A 16,503-nucleotide genomic window follows, 5' to 3' on the forward strand; every position below is an offset into this window, starting at 1 on the left:
AGACTCCGTCTCAAAAAAAAAAAAAAAATTGAGACAGTGTCTCACTGTGTCACCCAGGATTGAGTGTAGTGGCATGATCATGGCTCACTGCAGCCTCGACCCCCAGGCTCTGGTGATCCTCCCATTTCAGCATCCCAAACAGCCGATACTACAGGTATGTGCTACCAGGCCTGGCTAATTTTTGTAATTTTTTGTAAAGATGGGGTTTCACCATATTGCCTAAGCTGGTCTCAAACGCCTGAGCTCAAGAGATCCACTTACCTCAGTCTTCCAGAGTGTCAGAATTATAGGCATCTGCCACTGTACCCAGCCTAAATTTTTTTTTTTTTTTAATTAAAAAAAAGAGGCCAGGCGCAGTGGCTCACGCCTGTAGTCCCAGCAGTTTGGGAGGCCGAGGCAGGTGGATCACCTGAGGTCAGGAGTCCAAGACCAGCCTGGCCAACATGGTGAAACCCCTCTACTAAAAATGCAAAAGTTAGCCAGGTGTGGTGGTGGGCGCCTGTAATCCCAGCAATTCAGGAGGCTGAGGCAGAAGAATCATTTGAACCCGGGAGGCGAAGGTTGCAGTGAGCCGAGACTGTGCCACTGCACTCTAGCCTAGGTGACAAGAACAAAACTCCGTCTCAAAAAGAAAAAAAAATCCGAGAAGGGCACAGCATTAGGATAAACAGCTAATGCATGTGGGGCTTAATACCTAGGTGATAGGTTGATAGGTGCAGGAAACTACCATGGCACACGTCTACCTATGTAACAAACCTACATGTCCTGCACATGTATCCTGGAACTTAAATTAAGGCTGGGCACGGTGACTCACGCCTGTAATCTCAGCACTTTGGGAAGCCAAGACGGGTGGATCATCTGAGGTCAGGAGTTCCAGAACAGCCTGGCCAACATGGTGAAACCCCATCTCTACTAAAAGTACAAAAAAAATTAACCAGACATGGTGGCAGGTGCTCACAATCCCAGCTACTCAGGAAGCTGAAGCAGGAGAATCACTTGAACCTGGGAAGTGAAGATTGCAGTGAGCTGAGATTGTGCCACTTCACTCTAGCCTGGGTGACAGAGCGAGACTACATCTCAAAAAAAGAAAAATAAAATGTTTAAAATTTTTTTTTAAAAAAAGAAAATCAATTAATGTGATATATCACAGGAATAGAAGAAAGGGGAAAAAAACACGATTATCTCAAGTAATGAAGAAAAAGCATTTGACAAAATTCAATGCCTTTCATGACAAAAAGAAAACATTCAGAAAACTAGGAATAGGAGGAAATTTCCTTAACATGTTAAAGGGCATCTATGAAAATCCCAGAGCAAACATCACACTCAACAGTGAAAGGCTGAAAGCTTTCCCCTGATTTTTCCACCAATTAGGAACAAGACAAGGACTCCCACTTTCACCACTGTTCTTCAAATTGTACTGGCTGCTCTGGCCAGGGCAATTAGATGAGAAACAGAAACCAAAGGCATCCTAACAGGAAAGGAGGAAGGAAAACTATTTCTATTGACAGATGACTAAATCCTACATACAGAAAATCTCAAAGAATCCACAAGAAGGCTACAAGAGCTAATTAACAATATCAGCAAAGTCACAGGACACAATATCAACACCCAAAAATCTATACGCCAGTAATGAACAACCAGAAAAGGAAATTAAGGCCAGGCACGGTGGCTCACACCTGTAATCCCAGCACTTTGGGAGGCCAAGGCAGACGGATTGGTTGAACCCAGAAGTTCAAGAATAGTCTGGGCAACACGGAGAAACCCCATCTCCACTAAAAATAGAAAATATAGCTGGCTGTAGTGGTATGCACCTATAGTCCCAGCTACTCAGGAGGTTGAGGTGAGAGGATCACCTGACCCTGGGATGCAGAGGTTGCAGTGAGCTGAGATTGCATCAGGCCACTGCACTCCAGCCTGGGCCACAGAACAAGACACTGTCTCAAAAAAAAAAAAAAACAAAAAAAGGAAAGAAAAAAGAAAAAAAAGAAAAGGAAATTAAGAGAACAATTCCACTTACATATGTATTGGAAAATATAAAGTATCTAGGAATACATTTAACCAAGGAGGTGAAAGACATATACATTGAAAACTATAAAACATTGCTGAAAGAAATTAAAGACAATCTAAATAAATGGAAAGACATCCTATATTCATGGACTGGAAGATTTAGTATTGTTAAGATGTCAGTACTACCCAGTGATCTAGAGATTCAATACAATCCCAACCTATCAAGGTCTCAATAGCTGGCCAGGCATGGCAGCTCATGCCTGTAATCCCATCACTAGAAGGCTGAAGCTACAGGATTGCTTAACAGGAGGTTGAAATCAGCCTAAGCAACATACTGAAACCTTGTCTCTACAGAAAATTTTAAAAGTACCTGGTGTGGTGGCACATACCTGTAGTCCCAGCTACTCAAGAGGCTGAGGCAAGAGAATCCCTTGAGCCCAGGAGTTCAAGGCTGCAATGAGCTATGATCCTATGATCATGCTACTGTACTCCAGCCTGGGTGACAGAGAGAAACCTGGTCTCTAAAAACAAACAAAAAACCCAACAGCCTTTTTTGCAGAAATGGAAAAGCAAATTCTTAAAATCATATGAAATTGTAAGGGGCCTTGAGTAGACAAAACGATCTTGGAAAAGAACAAAGCTGAAGAACTGACATTTCCTGATTCCAAAACTTACTACAAAGGTATAGTAATCAAAACAGTGTGGTACTTAGAATAAACAGATTTTCCTAAAAGCAAACAGCGTGGTACTGGCATAAGGATAGACATACAGATCAATGGATGGAATCAAAGTGAGAGTTCAGAAACAAACCCAGGGCTTGCTTCAGCAGCATATATACTAAAAGTGGAACGATACAGAAATAAACCCAACATCTATGGTTAACTGATTTTCAAAAAGGGTGCCAAGTCCATTCAATGGAAAAAGAATAGTCTTTTAAACAAATGGTGCTGGAACAATTGGAGTCCTACGTGTAAAAGAATGAAGTTGGTCTGGGTGTGGTGGTTCACACCTGTAATCCCAGTGCTTTGGGAGGCTAAGGCAGAAGGACTGCTTGAATCCAGAAGTTTGAGACCAGACTGGGCAACATAATGAGACCCTTGTCTCAAATAAAATAAAATTAAAATAAAAAATAAAATATAGAATAGGCCGGGCGTGGTGGCTCACGCCTGTAATCCCAGCACTTTGGGAGGCCGAGGTGGGCGGATCACAAGGTCAGGAGATCGAGACCATGGTGAAACCCCGTCTCTACTAAAAATAGAAAAAATTAGCCGGGCGCAGGGGCGGGCGCCTGTAGTCCCAGCTACTCGGGAGGCTGAGGCAGGAGAATGGCGTGAACCCGGGAGGCGGAGCTTGCAGTGAGCCGAGATTGCGCCACTGCACTCCAGCCTGGGCGACAGAGCGAGACTCCGTCTCAAAAAAAAAAAAAAAAAAAAAAAAAATATATATATATATATAGAATAAAATAAAATAGCCACATGTGGTGGCATGCATCTGTATTACTAGCTACTTAGGAGGCTGAGGTAGGAGGATCACCTGAGCCCAGTTCAAGGCTGTAGTGAGTTATGATCATGCCACTGCACTCCAGCCTGGATGACAGGGAGAGGCCCTGTCTCAGAAAAAAAACAAAACAAAACAAAACATGAAGTTGGATCCCTACTGCAGTCACATAGAAAAATTAACTCAAAATAGGTAAACAATCTAAATATGAGCTAAAACCATAACCTCATAGAATAAACATAAGGGTAAATCTTCACAACCTTAGATTTGGCAATGGATTCTTAGATATGACATAAGCAACATCAAAATTAAAAACTTTCAGCCAGGCGTGGTGGCTCATGCCTGTAATCCCAGCACTCTGAGAGGCCGAGGCGGGCGGATCATGAGGTCAGGAGATCGAGACCATCCTGACTAACACGGTGAAACCCCGTCTCTGCTAAAAATACAAAAAATTAGCCGGGCGTGGTGGCGGGCGCCTGTAGTCCCAGCTACTCCGAAGGCTGAGGCAGGAGAATGGTGTGAACCCGGGAGGCAGAGCTTGCAGTGAGCCTAGATCATGCCACTGCACTCCAGCCTGGGCGACAGAGCCAGACTCTGTCTCAAAAAAAAAAAAAAACTTTCAACCTTTTGTGAGTGGTGGCTAGCACTAAGAGAAGCCAAGAAGGCCTGGGGCAAATGTCAAGAACACAAGGTGGTGGGGTGCCTGACCACCCCCAAAAGCTGCACACCAATCCTCTACCCCATGCGAATCTTTGAGCCTCTGGCACTTTGTATCTTAGCTGAAGAAGTCTTGGTGGAAACTGTCTCCAGTGGGTAGGTGATGGAGAACCCTCCCTCTTCAGGTGAAGAGTCTGGGCATCTGGCTGCACTATCCTCCAAGTGGCATCCAAAACCTAAACTGGGAACGTGGGTCCTGACCTGGTGGACACCACCACCTGGTGACAGAGTACTGGGCGCATTCCATTCAGATGAGGAAGATGAAGGAGATTGCATCAGAAAGTGCCATCGGTCAGCGATCAATTCCACCACTTCACCCTCAAGTTCCTTCTGCCCCACTAGTCCTGCCATGCCAGCATGAACCACACTTTGCTAACAAGAGACCCAATACCTTCTCTAGGTGCAGAGTCCTCTCCACCCCCAAGACAGTCCAGATAAACTCCTTAGGAACAACAACAAAAAAAAATTAAAAACTTTTGTTCATCAAAGGACATCGTCATGAGATAAAGAGAGGCCCGGCACATTTGAGAGGCTGACGTGGGAGGATCTCTTGAGGCCAGGAGTACAAGACCAGCCAGGGCAACAAAGCAAAACCCTGTCTCTACAAAAAATAACAATATCGGCCAGGTGCAGTGGCTCACGCCTATAATCCCAACACTTTGGGAGGCTGAGGCGGGTGGGAGGTCAAGAGATCAAGACCAACCTGGCCAACGTGGTGAAACACCGTCTCTACTGAAAACACAAAACGTAGCTGGGTGTGGTGGTGCATGCCTGCAGTCCCAGCTACTCAGGAGGCTGAGGCAGGAGAATCGCTTGAACCCAGGAGGCAGAGGTTGCAGTAAGCCAAGATCGCACCACTGCACTCCAGCCTGGTGACAGAACGAGACTCTGTCTCAAAATAAATAAATAAATAAAATAACAATATTAGCTGGGCGTGGTGGTGTGCACCTGTGGTATGGTCCCAGCTACTCAGGAGGCTGAGGCAAGAGGATCACTTGAGCCTAGGAGATCAAGACTGCAGTGAGCCATGATCACACACCACTGCACTCCAGCCTAGGTAACAGAGTAAGACCCCGTCTCAAAACAAGCAAGCAAACAAACAAAAAAGAAATGAAAACCTACAAAATGGGAGAAAATATCTGCAAATCATATATCTGATTAGATTTAATATCCAGAATATACAAAGTACTTCTATAACTCAATAATAAGAAAACCCAATTTAAAAATGGGCAAATGACTCAGATGGACAGCTCTCCAAAGAAAATATACAAATGGACAAGCAGCACATGAAAATACGCTCAACATCATTAGCCATTAGGGAAATGCAAATCAAAACCACAATGAGCCATGGATGGTGGCCCACACTTGCAGTCCCAGCCCAGGAGTTCAAGGCTGCAGTGACCTCTGATTGTGCTCATGCACTCCAGACTGGGTGGCAGAGTGGGACTCTACCTCTAAAAAATAATAATTTCTAAACCACAATGAGATACCAACTCATACCTATTTATTATAGTTGGCTGTAATAAATTTTTTTTTAGAGATGGGGTCTTGCTATGTTGCCCAGCTGATCTTAAACTCCTGGCCTCAAGCAATCCTCCTGACTTAGCCTCCCAAAGTAGTGGGATTACAGGCATGAGCCATTACACCTCACCAAATGTTTTCTTTGGGGAGTGGGGAAGTGGGAGAACAGGGTCTTGCTCTGTGCCCAGGCTAGAGTTCTGTGGCATGATCATAGCTCACTGCAACCTCAAGCTCCTGGGCTCAAGCAATCCTACTGTCCTAGCATTCCAAATAGGCAGGACCACAGGCATGTGTCACCACTCCTAATTTTTTTTTTTTTTTTTTTTTTCTGTAGAGACAAAGTCTCATTGTGTTGCTGAAGCTGATAATCCTCCTAATTTGGCCTCTTAAAGTGCTGGGATTACAAGAGTGAGGCACCATGACTGACCGATAATAATTTTTTAAAAAATAGAGACAGTAAAAAAAAATAGAGACACACCTGTAATCTCAACACTATGGGAGGCTGAGGCAGCAGGATCGCTCGAGGCCAGGACTTCGAGACCAGCTTGGGCAACACAGCAAGACCCTGTCTCTAAAAAAAATAGAAAAAATTAGCCTAGCATGGTGGTGCGTGCCGGTTGTCCCAGCTACTCAGGAGCGTGAGCTGAGAGGATTGCTTTAAGCCCCGGAGGTTGAGGCTGCAGTGAGCTGTGATTGCACCACTGCACTACAAACTGACACCTTGTCTCAAAAACAAACAAACAAACAAAAAAGGTGTGGTCACTGTGGGAATTTATCACTTCCTGAAAAAGCTAGACGGAATTCCCATATAACCCAGCAATTACACTCCCAGGTATACAGGCAAAAGAATTATAAACAGGTGTAACCACAGGACCAGTTCAATCTGGTTCAGCTTTTTTTTTTTTTTTTTGAGATGGAGTTTTGTTCTTCTTGCCCAGGTTGGAGTGCAAAGGCGGGGTTTTGGCTCACTGCAACCTCCGGCTCCTGAGTTCAAGCGATTTTCCTGCCTCAGTCTCCCAAGCTGGGATTGAGGCACCCACCCATGCGTGGCTAATTTTTTTGTGTTTTTAGTAGAGATGGGGTTTCACCCTGTTGGCCAGGCTCATCTTGAACTCCTGACCTTGGGTGATCCACCCACCTCAGTCTCCCCAAGTGCTGGGATTACAAGTGTGAGCCACCACGCCCAACCTGGTTCAACTTTTATCAGTAACAAAATGATGAGTTGTTTTTCAGTTATAATAGATCCCCAGGCTGCAAGTCATGTAACCTGAGCATGCCCAGATGAACCAAGCGTGCCTGATAACTGACCCTGGTGTCGGTGGGAACACAAAAGTCAACCATAGGCATGACTTAAGCACTCAAATGGAGAAATGGACACCAAATTAGGAAGCATGGGGCGTCCTGTTTTGCTGCAATATGAACTCAAAGATCCAGCATTGCCTCTTTGCATGACCCAAACAGATCATGCCTTGTTGTATTTTCCCATCTCCCTCATAGTTGCTCTTTGCCTATAAAACCTGCCCCCAGATTCCATCTCGGGGAGACAAATTTGAGTGTTGCCTCTGGTTTCCCTGCTGGTCGACCTTACAATAAAGCCTTTTCTCAAAAGCTGATGACATAGTATTGGCTTCTATGTGTGTCTAGCAGTGAGCCCATTGCTTGGTAACACAATTGGCTCAAACATTTATAAGCCAATGTTCATTGCAACATTATTCAAAATAGCAACAAAGCAGAAATAACCCAAGTGTTCATAAACAGATGAATAAATAAAAATGTGGTATATACATACAATGGAATATTATTCAGCCATAAAAAGAAATGAAGTTCTGGCCAGGTGTGGTGGCTCACGCCTGTAATCCCAGCACTTTGGGAAGTCGAGGTGGGTGGATCACTTGAGGTCAGGAGTTCAAGACCAGCCTGGCCAACATAGTGAAACCCAATTGCTACTAAAAATACAAAAAATTAACCGGGTGTGGTGGCAGGCGCCTATAATCCCAGTTACTTGGGAGACTGAGGCAGGAGAATTGCTTGAATCTAGGAGGCAGAGGTTGCAGTGAGCTGAGATGGCACACTGCACTCCAGCCTGGGCAACAAGAACAAAACACCATCCCTAAATAAATAAATAAATAAATATAAAATAAAATAGCCAGGCATAGTGGAGCGTGCCTGTAGTCCCAGCTACTTGGGAGGCCGAGGCATCAGAATTACTTGAACCTGGGTGGCGCAGGCTGCAGTGAGCTGAGATGGTGCCACTGTCCTCCAGCCTGAAACTGAGGGAGATCGTGTCTCAAAAATAAAGTAAAATAAAATAAAATAAAAAGAAATGAAGTTCTGGGCCAATGCTACAACATGGATAAACCTTGACAACCCCATGCTCAATGAAACAAGGTGGACACAAAAAGACATATACGGTATGATTCCACTGACATAAGGTAATTGAGTAACCAAATGTATAGAGACCATATAATAGAGGTTACCAAAGGAGAGAAGGACAGGAGGAGAGGGGGACATAGGAAGTTATTGCTTAATGGTTACAGAGTTTCTGTTTCAGGTGATGAAAAAGTTTTGGAAATAGAGTGATGATGGTTGCACAATATTGTGAATGTAATTAATGCCACTGAATTATACACCTAAAAATGGTTAAAATGGCATTAAAAAAAAAATACAGTATCTTGCTCTCTGGTCCAGGCTGGAGTGCAGTGGTACAATCATAGCTCACTGCAGCCTCAATCTCTCAGGCTGAAGAGATCCTCCTCCTGCCTCAGCCTCCTACAATTAGCTGAGACTACAGGTGAGTGCCACTATACCTGGCTAATTTTCTTGATTTTTAGTAGAAATGAGATCTTGCTGTGCTCTCCAGGCTGATCTGGAACTCCTGAGCTCAAGTGATCATCCCGCCTCCACCTCCCAAAGTGCTGGGATTACAAGTGTGAGCCATTGCACCCAGCTGCAAATTTTTAGTACATGCATTTTTACCGTATTACAAAAAAAAAAAAAGAAAAAAAGAATACTGAAGTTTATACCCTGGTCTCTTACCTTCTTCCAGTCTCTAGATCCTTGTCACATACATTAGCCTAAGTTTGTTCTATCATAAGCACTTATACGCCCCCTTTTTGGGTGTGTGTGTTTTTTGAGACGGAGTTTCTCGCTCTTGTTGCCCAGGTTGGAGTACAATGGCATGATCTCGGCTCACTGCAATCTCCACCTCCTGGGTTCTAGCGACTCTCCTGCCTCAGCCTCCTGAGTAGCTGGGATTACCAGCTACTGCGCCACCACGCCCAGCTAATTTTTGTATTTTTAGTAGAGATGGGGTTTCACCATGTTGGTCAGGCTGGTCTCGAACCCCCAACCTTAGGTGATCCGCCCGTCTCCACCTCCCAAAGTGCTGGGATTACAGGTATGAGCCACCACACCCGGCCTATACTCCCCATTTAAAACACAAAAAAACACCTCTTTGACTTTTCCCTTTTATAAGTCGCTTTAAGTCTATATCATATCCCACCTGTGGGTGGCATAGCTTTGGTCTGAATACTGGCCCAATTGAGATATCTGTGTTCTCTATGGGACTATCGTGCTTGATGGATCGCTGTTCCTCGTCACCCCAATATCTGCTGCTGTGTGCCACATGACAAAATCCTTGTCTTTAAGTAGTTATCTACTTGGGAAAATATATTCAGGAGAACATTCAAGACAGTCTGCAACAGCGTTTCCCTAATGTCAGTTATTTGGATGCTGCCTTCCTATACTAGTATCTACAATGGTTAACATCTTCTTTAAATAGAACCATTTATTGGAAAAAATTTTTAATGTAAATAAGAAAACCAGTATTACCTGCCACAAATAACAAAGATAAACTGTCCAAAATCATGAATACAAAGCAGTTTAAGGTCTAGCTTTATATAATAATATTGCCCACTGAAAGCTTTGAGCCTAAAGTCTGATCTCTATCTAAAAGGGAAAGAAGAAAAAGTGAGGTTAAAGACATGAATATGAAATGAGGTTTTCTCCTGGCTGTAAGACTGAACAAGTGCAAGGGGCTTTCTCAATATGTGAGTGAATATAATTTGCGATATTATTTAATCAATTCTGAGATACTTTTCCCCCAATTTTATTACTTTTATTATCATTATTATTATTATTTTGAGACTGATTCTCACTCTGTCGCCCAGGCTGGAATGCAGTGACGCGATCTCGGCTCACTGTAACTTCTCCCTCCCAGGTTCAAGCTATTCTCCTGCCTCAGCCTCCCGAGTTGCTAGGATTACAGGCGCCGGCCACCACGCCCGGCCTTTTAAAATTTTTGGTAGAGACTGGGTTTTGCCCTGTTGGCCAGGCTGGTCTCGAACTCCTGACCTCAAGTGATCTGCCCGCTTCGGCCTCCCAAAGTGCTGGGATTACAGGCTTGAGCCACCGCGCCCGGCCTTTCCCCAAATTTTAATACTTTAAAATAGGGAACATCTTACAATCAACAGGTTGTGACAGGTTAATAGCCGGGTTTTATCTTTGATAGGTAGCTCTAAAGTCAAGACAACTCGGGCAAGATCCCGGGCAAGATTCCAGCACTGCCTATTGTCATTTGTAGACCGGGGACAGGAATACCTATCTCACAGGCTGTTACCAATAGCGCCGGTGAAGCGCTTGTCACAAAGCCTGACCCAGGACAATCTCAAAAACGGAGATTCTGTTATTTAAATTGTTTATTTTTGTGCGCTAAGTTTCACATCAACCCAACTGTCTCTTGATAGGTTCCTACCAGGCACTAGAGATATGTTTTAGAAATTACTTATGATCGTAGAAGCCGCTGGAAGTCCATGCACTCAAGCTCATCGCTCTAGCGGAGCAAACAGCTGCGCTCCCGCCGGCCCAAGCTTCCGCAACTGCGTAGTCGGCGCTGTGACGTCCGGCGCGGCTCTGTGACGTCACGAATCGGTTCACTGTAAGAGGGGAGGACCTTCTTCTCCAGGGGAGGGCTACGTGTTGACGCCATACGCCAGGGCGGGGCCGAGAGTTTAGAGCCCCGGAGTGGGGTGTCGGCGCCTCATTCGGGTGGAGCTGAGCCGGAGACAGGTAACCTTGCGCTGTCGCTGCGCCCGTCTCAGTGCTGGGTAGCGCGGCGCTTGGCGGCCCGGGGTTGGAGATCGCGGTAAAGGGCGAGGCCTCCGCGCCCTTGGTGCTGCGGGTGCCGCGGTGACAGGGGAGTGGAGCTGGATGGAGTGGGGCTGACGGAGGGTGGTAGGAGGGACGGGACCTGATGGATGGCCGTGGTAGCCAATGGCGCCGCGGGGCCCGCCCGGCGGGCGGAGATTGGCGGGTACGAGCGCGCTCCGAGGTCGCGCGGGGCGCGGAGCGACGCGCCATTGGCGGTGGTAGAGCGAGGGGCGGGCGCGGCGGCGGATGTGAGGGAGAGGGCGGTGCGTCCGCAAGGGTGACCGCCAAGGTCGCCGCGGGCGTCACGTGGGCAGGCAGCTCTCCGGCGGCGTCCTTCCCGACCGGGACGCACTCTCCTTCCCGCCTGTGAGGACCGCGTCGCTTTGTCCGAAAGATAGTGTGGCCTGCTGGAGTCGCGTCGGAGCATCTAGCCTTGGGGTGGCCCTGGGTGGGACTGCCTGTTTAGATTACGGCGCAGACCTTGGCCCCGCCCCCACACCTGCTGCCCAAAGTTGGGACGAACAGATTGACTGAGATGAAGCTTGTTTTCCGTAGAAACATCTTTCAAGCACCATTTTCCCTCGAAAATGTATCAGACCATGGATATGAGTTTTAACCTACCGAGATTTAATAGAAAACTTGCCGTGCCCTCGCCCTGACCCGAGTGCGTCCCACCTGCCATCCCCATCCCTTTGCCCAGAATATAGGACTTCGTGTTAGGGTTTCCTTGTGCCATGTCTTGCAGTCCGTACCCTGAGGCTGATTTCCAGGTACACTGCTCTGAACAGCTGGGTGTAGGATGGGTGGCATAGGATAAAGCCTTTTTGTATAAGGCAGCATTAGTTGCAACAAACTGTACTTTGCCGTGTAGACCTAGGATAGTATATACCACTATTGTAGTTTTGTAAATTAGCTGAGGACTGGATCTTGGAAAGTTGAATAAAGGTCACTGTATGCTCATTTTTTGTTGTTGTTGTCTTGTTTTGTTTGAGATGGAGTCTCACCCTGTCGCCCAGGCTGGAGTGCTGTGGCATGATCTCGGCTCACTGCAACCTCTGCCTTCCTGGATTCAAGTGATTCTCCTGCCTCAGCCTCCCGAGTAGCTGGTATTACAGGCACGCGCCTGGCTAATTTTTGTATTTTTAGTAGAGATGGGTTTTCACCACCTTGGCTAGGTTGTTCTCGAACTCCTGACCTCTGGTGAGCCACCCGCCTTGGCCTCCCAAGGGGCTGGGATTACAGGCGTGAGCCACTGCACCCGGCCCCTCATTATTTTTTTTTAAGCACACTTTTCACATTTCAGTTACTTTTTCTGTTTAAATAATATCTTTATTGGGATAAAATTCACATACCATGCAGTTCACCCATTTGACGTGCACAATTTCAGCCAGTCGTGGTGGGTCACGTTTGTAATCCCAGCACTTTGGGAGACTGTGGAAGGAATATCGATTGAGCTCAAGAGTTCAAGGACACCACCCTTAGCAACCTAAGTGATACCCTGCATTTACCAAAAATAAAATTCTCAGGGTATGGTGGCATATACCGCATATACCTGTAGTCCCAACTACTCAGGAGGCTGAGGTTGGAGGATGGCATGAGCCAGGGGAGGTCCAAGCTGCCATTATTGCACCACTACACTCCAGCCTGGGTGACACAGTGAGATCCTGTCTCAACAAAAAAAACAAACCAGGCGCAGTGGCTCACACCTATAATCCTAGCACTTTGGGAGGCCAAGACAGGTGGATCCCCTGAGGTCAGGAGTTTGAGACCAGCCTGGCCAACGTGGTGAAACCCCGTTTCTACTAAAAATACAAAAGTTAGCAGGGCGTGGTGGCGTGGGCCGGTAGTCTCAGCGGGAGGCTGAGGCAGGAGAATCACTTGAACACAGGAGGCAGAGGTTGCAGTGAACCGAGATCACGCCACTGCACTACAGCCTGGGTGACAAAGGGAGACTCCAGGTCAAAAAAAAAAAAGGAAAGAGAAAACTACAGTATCATCTACTTTTTAGATTTTTAGGTAATTTTTATTTTGAGATCATTGTACAAATTATTGATAAATTTAAGAACAGTAAAATTTTAAGAAATTGTACATAAAAATTTATTCTATGCAGTCAAATAGTACAGAGAGATCCTGCGTTCCTTTCCCACTTCTCTAACATTGTGCAGAACTGTAGTAAATATCACAACCAGATGTTGACATTAGTAAAATTCAAGATACAGAATATTCCCATCATCACAAGGATCCCTTCCATTGCTTTTTTATAGCCACACCCACATCCCTCCCATTCCCAGTCTTTCAACTCCTGACAACCATTGATCTGTTCTCCATTTCCCTAATTTTGGCATATTAAGAATGCCAAATAAAGGGATTCATAGAGCCTTTTGGGATTGGTTTTTTCCACTCAGATTAATTCCCTGGAGAATCATCCAGGTTTTTGCGTGTACCAGTAGTTCATTCCTTGGCCAGGCACAGTGTCTCACGCCTGTAATCCCAGCAACTTTGGGAGGCTGAGGCAGGCAGATCGCTTGAGCCCAGAAGTTCAAGACCAGTCTGAGGAACATAGTGAGACCTCATCTCTACAAAAAAAAAAAGAAAAAAATAGCCTGATGCAGTGGTGCGTTCCTGTAATCCTAGCTACTCAGGAAGCTGAGGTGGGAGGATCACTTGAGCCTGGGCTGTAGTGGCTGCAGTGAGCCAAGATCGCGTCACTGCACTCCAGCGTGAGTGACAGAGTGAGAACCTGTCTCAAAAAAAAAAAAAAAAAAAAAAAGAAAAGTACTTCATTCCTTTTTATTGAAGCTGGGCTATGGATGTACCACCGTTGGTTTATTTATCCATTAAAAGACATCTTTACTGTTTCCATTCTGTGGCTATTACAAATAAAGCTGCTACAAACCTTCATGTACAGGTTTTTATGTGAACATGAATTGACATTTCTCCAAGATAAATGCCCAGGAATACAATCACTAAGTCATAAGTCGTAGTGCATGTTTAGTTATTAACAAACAGCCAAACTGTTTTCCAGAGAGATTGTACTATTTTGCATTCACACTGGCACTGTATGATCTTGTTTCTCCACATACTTGCCAGCGTTTGGTGATGTTACTTTTTTTATTATAGCCATTCCATAGATGTGTAGTAATGTCTCTTTGTGGTTGTAATGGGCATTTTTCTGATGGCTAATGATGTTGAACATCTTTTCATGTGCTTATTTGACATCTGTCTATTCTCTCTTTTCTTGGAAAAGATAGGATCTTGCTATGTTGCCCAGGCTGGTCTTGAACTCCTGGGATAAACTGATCCTCCTGTCTTGGCCTCCCAAAGTGCTAGGATTTCAGGCATGAGCCACCATACCTGGCCCCTGTATACTCTTGGGTGAAATGTCTGTTCATATATTTTGTCCATTTTGTAATTAGATTGTTCAGTTTTTGTTAACTGTTGAGTTTTGAGAATTTCTAATGTATCCTAGATACCAGCGCTTTGTTGGATATGTAGTTTGCAGATATTTTCATCTTTGTTTGTTTGAGACGGAGTCTCGCTCTGTTGCCCAGGCTGGAGTGCAGTGGTGCGATCTTGGCTCACTGCAACCTCCGCCTCCTGGGTTCAAGCGATTCTTCTTTTTCAGCCTCCCAAGTAGCTGGGACTACAGCCACGTGCCACCACCCCCGGCTAATTTTTTTTGTATTTTTAGTAGAGACTGGCTTTTACTGTGTTAGCCAGGATGGTCTGGGTCTCCTGACCTCGTGATTGACACCCCCTCAGCCTCCCAAAGTGCTGGGATTACAGGCGTGAGCCACCACGCCCAGCCACCTTTCTTTATTATATTTATTTATTATTTTTGAGACAAGGTCTCACTCTGTCACCAGGCTAGAGTAGAGTGGCATAATCACAGCTCACTGCAGCTTCTACCTTCCAGGCTCAAGCAATCCTCCCATCTCAGCCTCCTGAGTAGCTGGGACTGCAGGCACGTGCCACCATGCCTGGCTGTTTTTTTTGTTTTGTTTTGTTTTTTTGAGATGGAGTCTCACTCTGTCGCCCAGGCTGGAGTGCAGTGGCGCGATCTCAGCTCACTGCAACCTCCGCCTCCCGGGTTCAAGTGATTCTCCTGCTTCAGCCTCCTGAGTAGCTGGGACTGTAGGTGCGTGCCACCACGCCCAGCTAATTTTTTTGTGTTTTTAGTAGAGACAGGGTTTCACCATGTTAGCCAGGATGGTCTCGATCTCCTGACCTTGTGATCCACTCACCTCGGCCTCCCAAAGTGCTGGGATTACAGGCGTGAGCCACTGCGCCTGGCTTGTTTTTGTTTTTGTTTTTTGAGACAGTCTCACTTTGTCGCCCAGGCTGGAATGCAGTGTTGTGATCTCAGCTCACTGCAACCTCCACCTCCCAGATTCATGTTATTCTTGCACCTCAGCCTCCTGAGTAACTGGGACTATAGGTGCCTGTCACCACACCTGGCAAATTTTTATTTTTTTAGTTGAGATGGGGTTTCACCATGTTAGCCAGGCTGGTCTCAAACTCCTGACTTCAAGTCATCTGCCCGCATCTGCCTCCCAAAATGCTGGGATAACAGGTGTGAGCCACCGGGCCCAGCCACCTGTCTTTTTTTTTTTTTTTTTGGGACAGAGTCTCGCTTTGTTGCCCAGGCTGGAGTGCAGTGGCGCGATCTCGGCTCACTGCAAGCTCCGCCTCCCGGGTTCACGCCATTCTCCTGCCTCAGCCTCCTGAGTAGCTGGGACTACAGGCGCCCGCCACCGCGCCTGGCTAATTTTTTTGTATTTTTAGTAGAGACGGGGTTTCACCGTGGTCTCGATCTCCTGACCTTGTGATCCGCCCGCCTCAGCCTCCCAAAGTGCTGGGATTACAGGCGTGAGCCACCGCGCCCGGCCCTGTCTTTTTTTTTTTTTTTTTTTTTTTTTTTTTTTTTTTTTTTTTTTAGGGGGGATGGAGTTTTGCTGTTGTTGTGCAAGCTGGAGTGCCATGGCATGATCTGAGCTCACTGCAACCTCCACCTCCCGGGTTCAAGTGATTCTCCTGCCTCAGCCTCCCAAATAGCTGGGATTACAGGCATGTGCTGCCACGCCCGGCTAATTTTGTATTTTTAGTTGAGACAGGGTTTCTCCATGTTGGTCAGGCTGGTCTCAAACTCCCAACCTGGGGTGAACTGCCCGCCTCAGCCTCCCAAAGTGCTGGGATTACAGGCATTTTTTTTTTCTTTTCTTTTCTTGTATATAATGCACTATTTCTCTCTGGCTTCCTTCAAGGTTTTTTGTTGTTGTTGTTGTTTTTTGGGGGGGGTTTGTATCGAGTTTTCTGAATTTGTTTATGATGTGTCTTGGTGTGCATTTATTTGGGTTTATTCTGCATGGGGTTCTTTATGCCTTTTTGCCAAATTTGGGAGATTTGTAGCCATTATTTCTTTGAATGTTTTTCCAGCCCCTTCTTATGCCTTCGTCTGGGACTCCGATGACATAAATATTAGATCTTTTGTTATTTTCCTGAGGCCTTGTTCTGTCTTCAAGTTCAGTGATTTCCTCTGTCTTCTTTATTCTGCCATTTAACCCATGCTTAAGTTTTTTTTCTTTTGCTTAGTGCATTTTTCAGTTCTGAAAT

General features: G+C 45.8%; 1 protein-coding gene across 6 annotated transcripts in view; it reads left to right on the forward strand.

Annotated features, from left to right (window-relative positions):
* The first annotated feature begins 10,655 nt into the window (after nt 1–10,655).
* Nucleotides 10,656–16,503, forward strand: part of OGDH (oxoglutarate dehydrogenase) — a 96,893-nt gene continuing 91,045 nt past the window's right edge. For 2 of the 6 annotated variants that reach the window (XM_050783373.1, XM_050783372.1), the window contains exon 1: nt 10,656–10,809. The gene's annotated coding sequence lies outside the window, so the exon portion shown is untranslated. The remainder of the gene's footprint in view (nt 10,810–16,503) is intronic. The other 4 variants (XM_050783377.1, XM_050783374.1, XM_050783376.1 and 1 more) reach the window with 3 other exon arrangements.

The sequence above is a fragment of the Macaca thibetana genome, chromosome 3 (assembly GCF_024542745.1).
Source record: "Macaca thibetana thibetana isolate TM-01 chromosome 3, ASM2454274v1, whole genome shotgun sequence".
In the NCBI taxonomy this organism is placed as follows: domain Eukaryota; kingdom Metazoa; phylum Chordata; class Mammalia; order Primates; family Cercopithecidae; genus Macaca; species Macaca thibetana.